The following is an 8,503-nucleotide window of genomic DNA, read 5'->3' on the forward strand; positions in this document are numbered from 1 at the left end:
AATTTCATCCACTCTTCACTAACGCTCATAGGAGCTTTCACTGATTTACAGGTCCGTACCTAGCAAGGTAGGGGTAGGGAGCAGTTGTCCCCCTTCTTAGGAAAAATGAGAGCAAAGAAAAAATGAAAACGTTTGGTTAGCTTTGGGGAGCTTTTTGGTTTGAAGATCAGGAGGAAGTATCTCTGCTTTCTCTGTATTTTTTCCTCACACGTGAAACCGAAGCCTGCAGAGTCCACCGGAGTGTTTTGAAGTCTGCTTCACCCCCATTCCCCCCACCAAACCTTGAATTTCGTGGTTGAGTCGAAGTAGCACACCTTATACTACTAAGAAAGATTCACTTTTATAATCAGATCCACTTCTACAATATAATCAACCGATTTTTTAGAATGTTTGTTAGCCGACGGCAATGATATTTCGGAAGATAAGGAAAACTTGCAAGTCCTTGCGGAGGTAAAGACAATACTACTGCTACAGTAAATACCCGCATATAAGAACATAGAATTTCATTTCGACCCCCCTTACGTTAGAAAAAGGTTAGCCTAAAAAAATTAAGGTTCTTCTTCTAGAAAATGACCTTGAAATTTCAGGGGAGTGGAACAAATTCCACTTTAAAAAAACTGCACAGATTTTGTTCAAAACTTACTTTTCATGGTTATGAAATATAAAGGGTATCAGCATCCTCATGAGAGGAAATCGGTCATACCATATCATAGAGAAGAAATCTTTTGTGGAAATAAGAACCAATCTAAGAACCTAGATAGCCTTAAACTGCTGTAAATACCATTTTTATAAGAACCTATTTAGTCAAACTTGGATAAATCTAGGTTCTTATATATGTGCCGGGATGTTTACTGTTTCGTAGCCAGTCAACAAAGGCTATTCTCCTAAACCAAGGAAACTATCCCTCTAAATATCAACTATACAGTGTGATCCCGAAGATTGATTAAAGGCGATATATTTCCATACCGATACTTCTTATTAAAATCCTTCTCTGGCCACCAACTAGATACGTCTTTGATTTTTCCGAATTTGACTTTGACAAGCTGTGAAAGGGGCTTCGTGTTCTATTGTAATATACACCTACCTTGGTGTAAATCTTGAAATAAATAAATGAAGAAATAGCAGACTGGTTATGTCCTTGCCTTTTCAAATGAAAAAACCGCTTGAGCAACAGGTTACTCGCCAGTTTCCACGTGAAACACCTTCACTGAGAACCTAACTGTTATTTTTGCTTTTCTTTCAGGGCAAAAACCGGTACGAGGACTGGAAGTTTGAGAACGAATGCAACGTTCTTGAAGTGCTTGAAGGCTATCCTTCGCTGTCCGTTCCTGCTGACTTGCTGCTCACTCAGCTGCCTTTACTGCAACCGGTCAGTGTATCTTCGATCAAGTAACAACGTACACGCGAAATTAGCCTCTTGCAAAATTCACCGATGTCCTTCAATTCGACATACAGCCGCTTTCAATGGCCGAGTGTTTTCAGCCCATAACTAAAGTGTTCTCTGGCCTATCACAAGGGACGAAACTAATCAAATTAGCCAATCATAGCGCAAACAAATGCACCGGCCGACACCAAAAGCGGGAAAACGTGCACGAAAAGGTAGCGCGAAGTTTTAAACCAATCGCAGAGCGTGGCGATGATAACCTGGTCCAGCAACCTAATCGCGAATTCACTTTTGACACTCAACTGAAAATCGCTCTTATATGAGATTCTCTGCAGTAAAGACGGTGCCTAGGGAATCTTTTGATAAGAGGCTCATCTTCCAGCCGATTTAACATTGGAACCTTTGCAGATCTTGTTTGTCAGAACTTCTTGGACACTTCAGACACCGAGGCCGAACCAAGGAAAAACCGTATTATTTTATTTTTTTCATCAGTTGCGGTGGGTACCTTTTCTAGTCACTACCTCTCCAAATATTTTGTGCTTTTTACTTTATCATTGCAGCGTTTTTACTCCATCTCGTCATCCCCAGACATATTTCCCGGTGAAATACATCTCACCGTTGCCGTAGTTCAGTACAACAAGAAAGGTGAGAGTTTTCGGGCTGATTAGCTAACGTAATCGTGCAAATGCCAAGTACACAAGTCTTCTAGCTCATACCGTGTAACCGTTTCTCTGTCAACCATTTCTGCTCTTATCGCCTCAGTTTGAATAGATTCCTAGGTGGAAAAGGTCCTCTTCATTGCGGTGTTTGCTGAACTTGCTCAACAGATTAGAACCTGGAGATGAAGTACCTTGTTATGTAAGACAGTAAGTACGATATCCGATTATTTTGTAACCTTCGATTCTCTCTCAACTCTCTCGTTTTAAGTATTTTTATCAAATTTAAGTCAACTTCCAACCGCCGGATGTACACCTCATCACGTGTATCATTTTGGAAACCCAATGAAATATCGAATAACACTCTCCAGCAAAAGTTATTTATACCGGGGGGGAGGGGGGTACTTAAGGAATTTTCGGTGGGGATGTGCCGCTGGGACCCTGGAACCCTTAGCCTATACCAGAGCTCGTTTCAGCTGGATTTTGCTACCCTATACTAGAGTAAACTCCCCAAATTACCCTATCCTAGAGTAGCTGTTTCCCATAAACTGAGGTCACTAGCACAGTCTAAAGCAAAGCCAAAACAAGACTTAAAACCACATTCACTTCTTTCTTAAAAAGGATTTATTTATACTTGTCCAGCAATGCCAAGCACGTACCTACGCATTATCAAGACAATAAATTGTTTAACTTTAACCAGTATTAATTAATATCATCGATTTCCGTCTGAATCCGGATTTTTGACGGTTAATAATATCCGGTAGCGTTTTATGATAGTCATCCATCAACGCTGTTGAGGCTGATTCGTCAAAATTTAAACTTGCCGGTTTCATATTTTTGAGTAGCAATTCCTGGTTTCCTTAGTCTCGACAAAATCTTCAACCAATTGGTCAATTTCGTGAAAAATGATACCCTCTTCTAGACCCAAACGCTCTGAATATATATATACCCTATGCTATAGCAAACTGCATGAAAACCATACCCTTCGCAGCGGCACATACCTATATAGCCCCCCCCCCCCCCCCCCCTGGAAGTGTATACCACTTGATTAGAATGTTCATTAATACGAGGCAGCTTTTCAAGCACTGAAACTGCCCTTCTACGTATTGTTAATTATATACATGTAGCCATCGACAAGAAATTCGAGGCTGTACTTGTGCTGTTAGATTTATCTGCGGCCTTTGACACAATAGATCACGCTATTCTTCTCGATAGGCTTAGATATCGTTATGGCTTTTCCGAAATGTTTTTTCGTTGGATGGACTCATACCTTAAAGATCGTCCCCAATTCATTGGCCTCGATAAGATTTTTCCTCGATCAAGATATTGTCTTGTTGTGTTCCGCAAGGGTCGGCCCTTGGCCCGCTGTTATTCTCGTTGTACATCGCACCTCTGGAGGATGTCATCTTCACAAATGGCTTCGACGCAATGAAGTATGTTGATGACACCCAGCTCTACATTCTTATGCGTAACGGGAACCTCGCCGTTGCTCTAGAAAATCTCAGTTTGTGTCTAGATGATATCATGAGTTGGAACATAGGCAATATGCTTAAGTGTAATCCGTCAAAGACTCAGACAGCCCACTTCTCTTCGCGTTTTTCACCTGCTGAACCGATCTCTTCGATCAAAATCGGTGATCACTTCGTTCCGCCTACTAGTGTTGTCAGAGATCTTGATGTTGCTCTTGATTCACACCTCACCTTTGTTCCCAATGTTAACAACACCTGTCGCGCTCCCTCGCGATCGTTTCATTCTATTGGCAGAATCAGAAAATGTCTTTCGGAGGCGGATACTGAACGCATTGTCCATGCCTTCATTTTATCGAAATTGGATTATTGTAATAATGCGCTCTATGGAATTCCCTCAAGCGAAATTGAGAAACTTCAGAGATTGCAGAATACTGCGGCAAGATGAAGTGTGTGCAAGAGGAAGACTGATCACATTACTCCTGTTTTACAAAAGCTGCACTGGCTTCCTGTTAAAGACAGAATAACCTTAAGTTACTGTTGATTACCTTGCTATAAATCACGTAATGGCCTTGCCCCGGTATATATTAACCAGCCGTTACATCATTACACCCCCTGTCGCTCTGCTCGTTCTAGTGATTCAAATCTCGTAGTTATTCCCAAGTTACGTAAGGTGATAGATCTTTTGCAGCCATTGATCCGAAGTTATGGAATCAGCTACCGCCAAATATTAGACTGAGCGATTCTGTTGATAGTTTTAAAAGGGCTTTCGAGACAGCTCTTTCTTTCAGTTGTAAAAATCATTGAGACATTGATACCCCAATGAAGCACAACACTCGTTTTTGTTGCATAACTTAACGGTAAAGAGAAATCTCGTCTACGCTCGAGCGACGCTTTCAGTTAGTTCCGTCCGACAAAGTTTGAGTGGGATTGCTAAACGGGGTTAAAAACGATAATCGGGCTTTACATTTTAATTGGACGATAAATTCCTCTAAAAAGGCTTGGCCCTGTGTGAAAGTCCTGTATGAGACAACGTAGCAGGCACTTTGTACATCAGTTAAGGCTAGACCACACTTAAACAAAGGCAAACGTTTTAACTCTTTATAGAGCCCATACCTTTCATATGCCTGAGGACGGCACGGTACCTGTTATCATGGTGGGACCTGGTACAGGCATAGCTCCTTTTTGCAGCTTTTGGCAACGGCGTCAGTTTGATGTCGTCCACAAAGTACCTCATGGGCTCAGATCCGAAGACGTCACACTAGAGCCTCTTATTCACCATCCCGAGTTTGATTTAGCAACTGGCAAATGGTTGACCCCATTTGTTAATCAATGGGGCTCCATGTCGCTGTTCTTTGGATGCAGAAATTCTCAGCAAGACTGCATTTACAGGGACGAAATTCAGCAAGCTGAGGAAGAGGGAGCGTTGACAGACATATTCTTGGCTTTTTCGCGCGAATCCGACCAACCTAAGGTGAGAGTTGAATGAAGGAATTAAGCTTGAGGTAAAACAATGGTCATTAATCTCCTTTTAAATTCTAATACTTAATAAATAAATAAAAGGATGAGTTTATTACTATGCGCTGACACAAAGATACACTGTAAGATACCACACTCGTATGCAAAACACCGGTAGAGGTCCATCAGTGGTATAAATTTAAGGGCTTCACTTGAATTTAGTATGTGCGTATAGCAAACTGATAAATTCACCATTTATTCTACCTATCGTTTTTTTCGAAGTGTTACATGACCATTGCCTTCAAATAAAGTTACAGCTTTTGTCAAAAACAATGTAAATGATCGTAACATTTCGCCGGATCGGGTCTTTCTGCATCAAAACAAAAGCCTTTCTCTAAACCGTAGGAACTTCTAGACGATTGTCTATTACCTCTCCTCAATGGCTTCTTTTGGTGTCCTTTTTAGCAAACCAATTGGTATGAAAACTGTTTCGTTGGGCTTGCTTTGAGTTTGTCTTTTACAAGATGTTTCTGATGTTTCTTGTATTGGAGTCCTTAACTATGATTTCCTTTCAAGAACTGAACAGGTTTAGAGGTTCCAAGACAAGAAACTACCTCTGCCCTGGATGAGCTGACCACAGTTTAAAGACTTGATGACAATAAAACTAAATATTTTCCTTTTTTTCTCGGAAATATTTGATTTATCGTATTTTGTAATTAGAAATACGTTCAAGACATGCCAAAGGAAGAGGCATTTGACATTTGCGAGAAGTTGCTGAGCAAGCAGGCGCAGTTCTACGTATGCGGCGATGTGAAAATGGCTGATGATGTTTGTAAGACTCTTCAGGTAATTTCAGAATCACTTCACCATAGATTTAATTACTTGGAGATAATTATAGCTGAAACCAGTTGTCTGAATATAAATGGTTTTATTTTGAAACTGCCCGATGCAATTAATTTGGCTTGCGGGCTACGGGTCTAATTGTTAAATAGAACACCCTTGAGTTAACACGAGGCCAAAGATAATATGGGTGGAAAACCACTACAAATGAAAAACTCGTGTTCTCACCTGGATTCTGCGCAGGGAAAAGGAAAGGGTAGTTCGCAATTAATATTTGCACCGACGAAAAATAATTGGAACATTTTATTTCGGTTTATTTATTTTCTCCATTTCGGACTGCTAGAGAACTTTAGATTGGAGGACGGTTGCAATTAGGAGTAAGAGTTTCTGGGCATGGGCATTGCGTTAGGAGGTCGAGTTTTTTTCATTAGCGTATTCTCAAACTGTATGATGAGTTTTCGTACTCCAGTCTAAACGTTAATAAAAATAACAACATTAACAGAAACGAAGAGAAAAGAATAGGGAAAAAATGTACATAACTAACTAAGTAATCCTTTGAATTAAATGTAACAGTTGAAGTAAAGAAAAATTAACTCTGAGATAGGAATCGAGAAATGCAAAGGTGATATGAATGTTTTGAAGAAGCGATTGCTTCTTGGCAAAATAATACCAATAGAGGCTCTTTTGAATAATTGTCTTAATGGCATTTTAAGTAATGTTAGAGGAATATTATTACACAGTAAAATTAAATTATTTTTGGGCAGAATTTCCTTAAATTCATTATTTAAAGACTAACGTTTAGATGCTGTAAGAAGAACTTCGGTTAACGTAATTGTGGTACTCAGATACAACGGATGAAGTGAAGTTAGAGAGCCTTTTATGGATTTCTTCCATTTCTGAAGATGGCATAAGCCTCCTTAATTAAACGAATCATCAATGTAAAAGAACTCGCCAAGTATTAACAGCGATGTAATTAGATTTATAGACATTATTGGAAGAATACGCTGCCATGTCACAAGGAGAAGCACAGGAAACAATTGACAAATTGAAGGTAATTTTGGGAGCTACCTGCTGTAAGTTGACTAGACCAACTTACTGTGGTTTCTCTCTCCTTCTCGTGCATTAGCACAGCTATTAATTTATTTAACTATTTTTCCGTGACGAACGTACTGCTAGCTTGCAATTAAGACTGAAATATAGCAAAATGACGCAGTCTGCTTGCAATTATTTTTCAAAATAGGATTAATTTCTAGGGTCTGTTCTCAAATTTCGCTAACAAAGAATACCCCCGCCTGTTTTGTTGAATATGTTTTAATAATTCCCGGAGCCAGCGGTTGTAGCCGGAAATATGTCGCTTTCTTTCGACTGCGCTATAGCAATTGTTAGGTTGCACGTATTGCGATCACCTTTTCGTGAAAACACGCCCCAGGTAAAAAAAAGGTTGCCTCGCAGTCTGAGATCGCTGTTTGATGTTCCAAAACAATAGAATGTAGTTAAAATGCCGAAGTCGTTGCCTTTTATTTCAGAGCACCGGTCGATATCATGAGGATATCTTTGGGTGAGTGACGCTGAAGACACGGGAAGTTACAGCACGAGTTCGATCGGCAGTGAAAAGGTTGGTTCCGCAATAATTCGCCTTCCAAATATCAATTCAGGAAAGAAAGATTGGAGAAGGAGGATGACGGAGTGGAGAGAAGGGGTTGGACGCTTGCTTATTCCCTAAATGAAATTCCGCACCAGCAGCATTTTCAAAGATAAAGCTGTTTATAGACTAGTTTCTAAATACGATTTTTGTGACGTCAACGTGACCAAATCTGTAAAATAGGCCTTCTTCGATATATTAAAATTCAGCTTGATAGTGAGGCAGTGAGGACAAAGGCAAAGGAAAGTGGATGATATGTAAATATTTTTCATACTCATTCCAACGTGTTTCTATTTTTTTTTTCTCACTGCCTCACTATCAAGCTGAATATTTGATATTTCGAAAATGGCCTATTAACTGCTAATTTTCTCGCGTTCCCTTCAATATATTTTTTTTGAAAATTGGCTCAGTTCTAACCATATACAGTTCCTACCAAATACCCTATATTTGTTAAAATCTGTCAGAGCTGATCGAATAAATTTGCAAAAGTGACAAATTACAGAATATTGGCAAAACCGTCTGAACGACCTTGACTTTTAACCACTTCAAAATGTCAGGCAATATCATTTCCATAATGTGGCAAAGAATAAAGAAAAATTGCCGAAGGAGAGTATAAATATTAAGGAATTTATGCCAAAAATAGGAATATATCTGCCTGTCAGTAGATGTGATGTTGCCATGGTAATCCAAAAATTGACACCCAAAATGTAAGCCTTATTATATCGGTACCCATACTGGTAAATCTCTACAAGGAAAAATTTAAGAGAAATTAACTAGGTTTTCTTTTGCAACTTGTGCTCCGTAGTGAGGGTATTCGCAAATACTCTAAGGAGCCACCTTAAAGGTCTGGTTCTACGCTAAATAATAATGCAAGAAGGCCATATGATCTTGGAGGATAAGGCCTGCTCCAAGTACCAGGCAAACTTTATTAATAACTACATCACATCAAACGACTAGGGTCAGGGGGGCCAGGAAAAACCCACATAACCCTTATCAAAGGGAACGGGAAACCTGGATGGAGCCACGACACAAACTCGGACCCTCTACTGGCCAAAAA

At 39.8% G+C, this 8,503-nt stretch overlaps 2 pseudogenes; one reads left to right on the plus strand and one right to left on the minus strand.

Moving 5' to 3' along the window:
* Nucleotides 1-7,750, plus strand: part of LOC137989267 (nitric oxide synthase 3-like) — a 40,154-nt pseudogene extending 32,404 nt beyond the window's left edge.
* Nucleotides 7,746-8,503, minus strand: part of LOC137989269 (integrase/recombinase xerD homolog) — a 3,473-nt pseudogene continuing 2,715 nt past the window's right edge.

The sequence above is a fragment of the Montipora foliosa genome, unplaced genomic scaffold, assembly GCF_036669935.1.
Source record: "Montipora foliosa isolate CH-2021 unplaced genomic scaffold, ASM3666993v2 scaffold_449, whole genome shotgun sequence".
NCBI classification, from domain to species: domain Eukaryota; kingdom Metazoa; phylum Cnidaria; class Anthozoa; order Scleractinia; family Acroporidae; genus Montipora; species Montipora foliosa.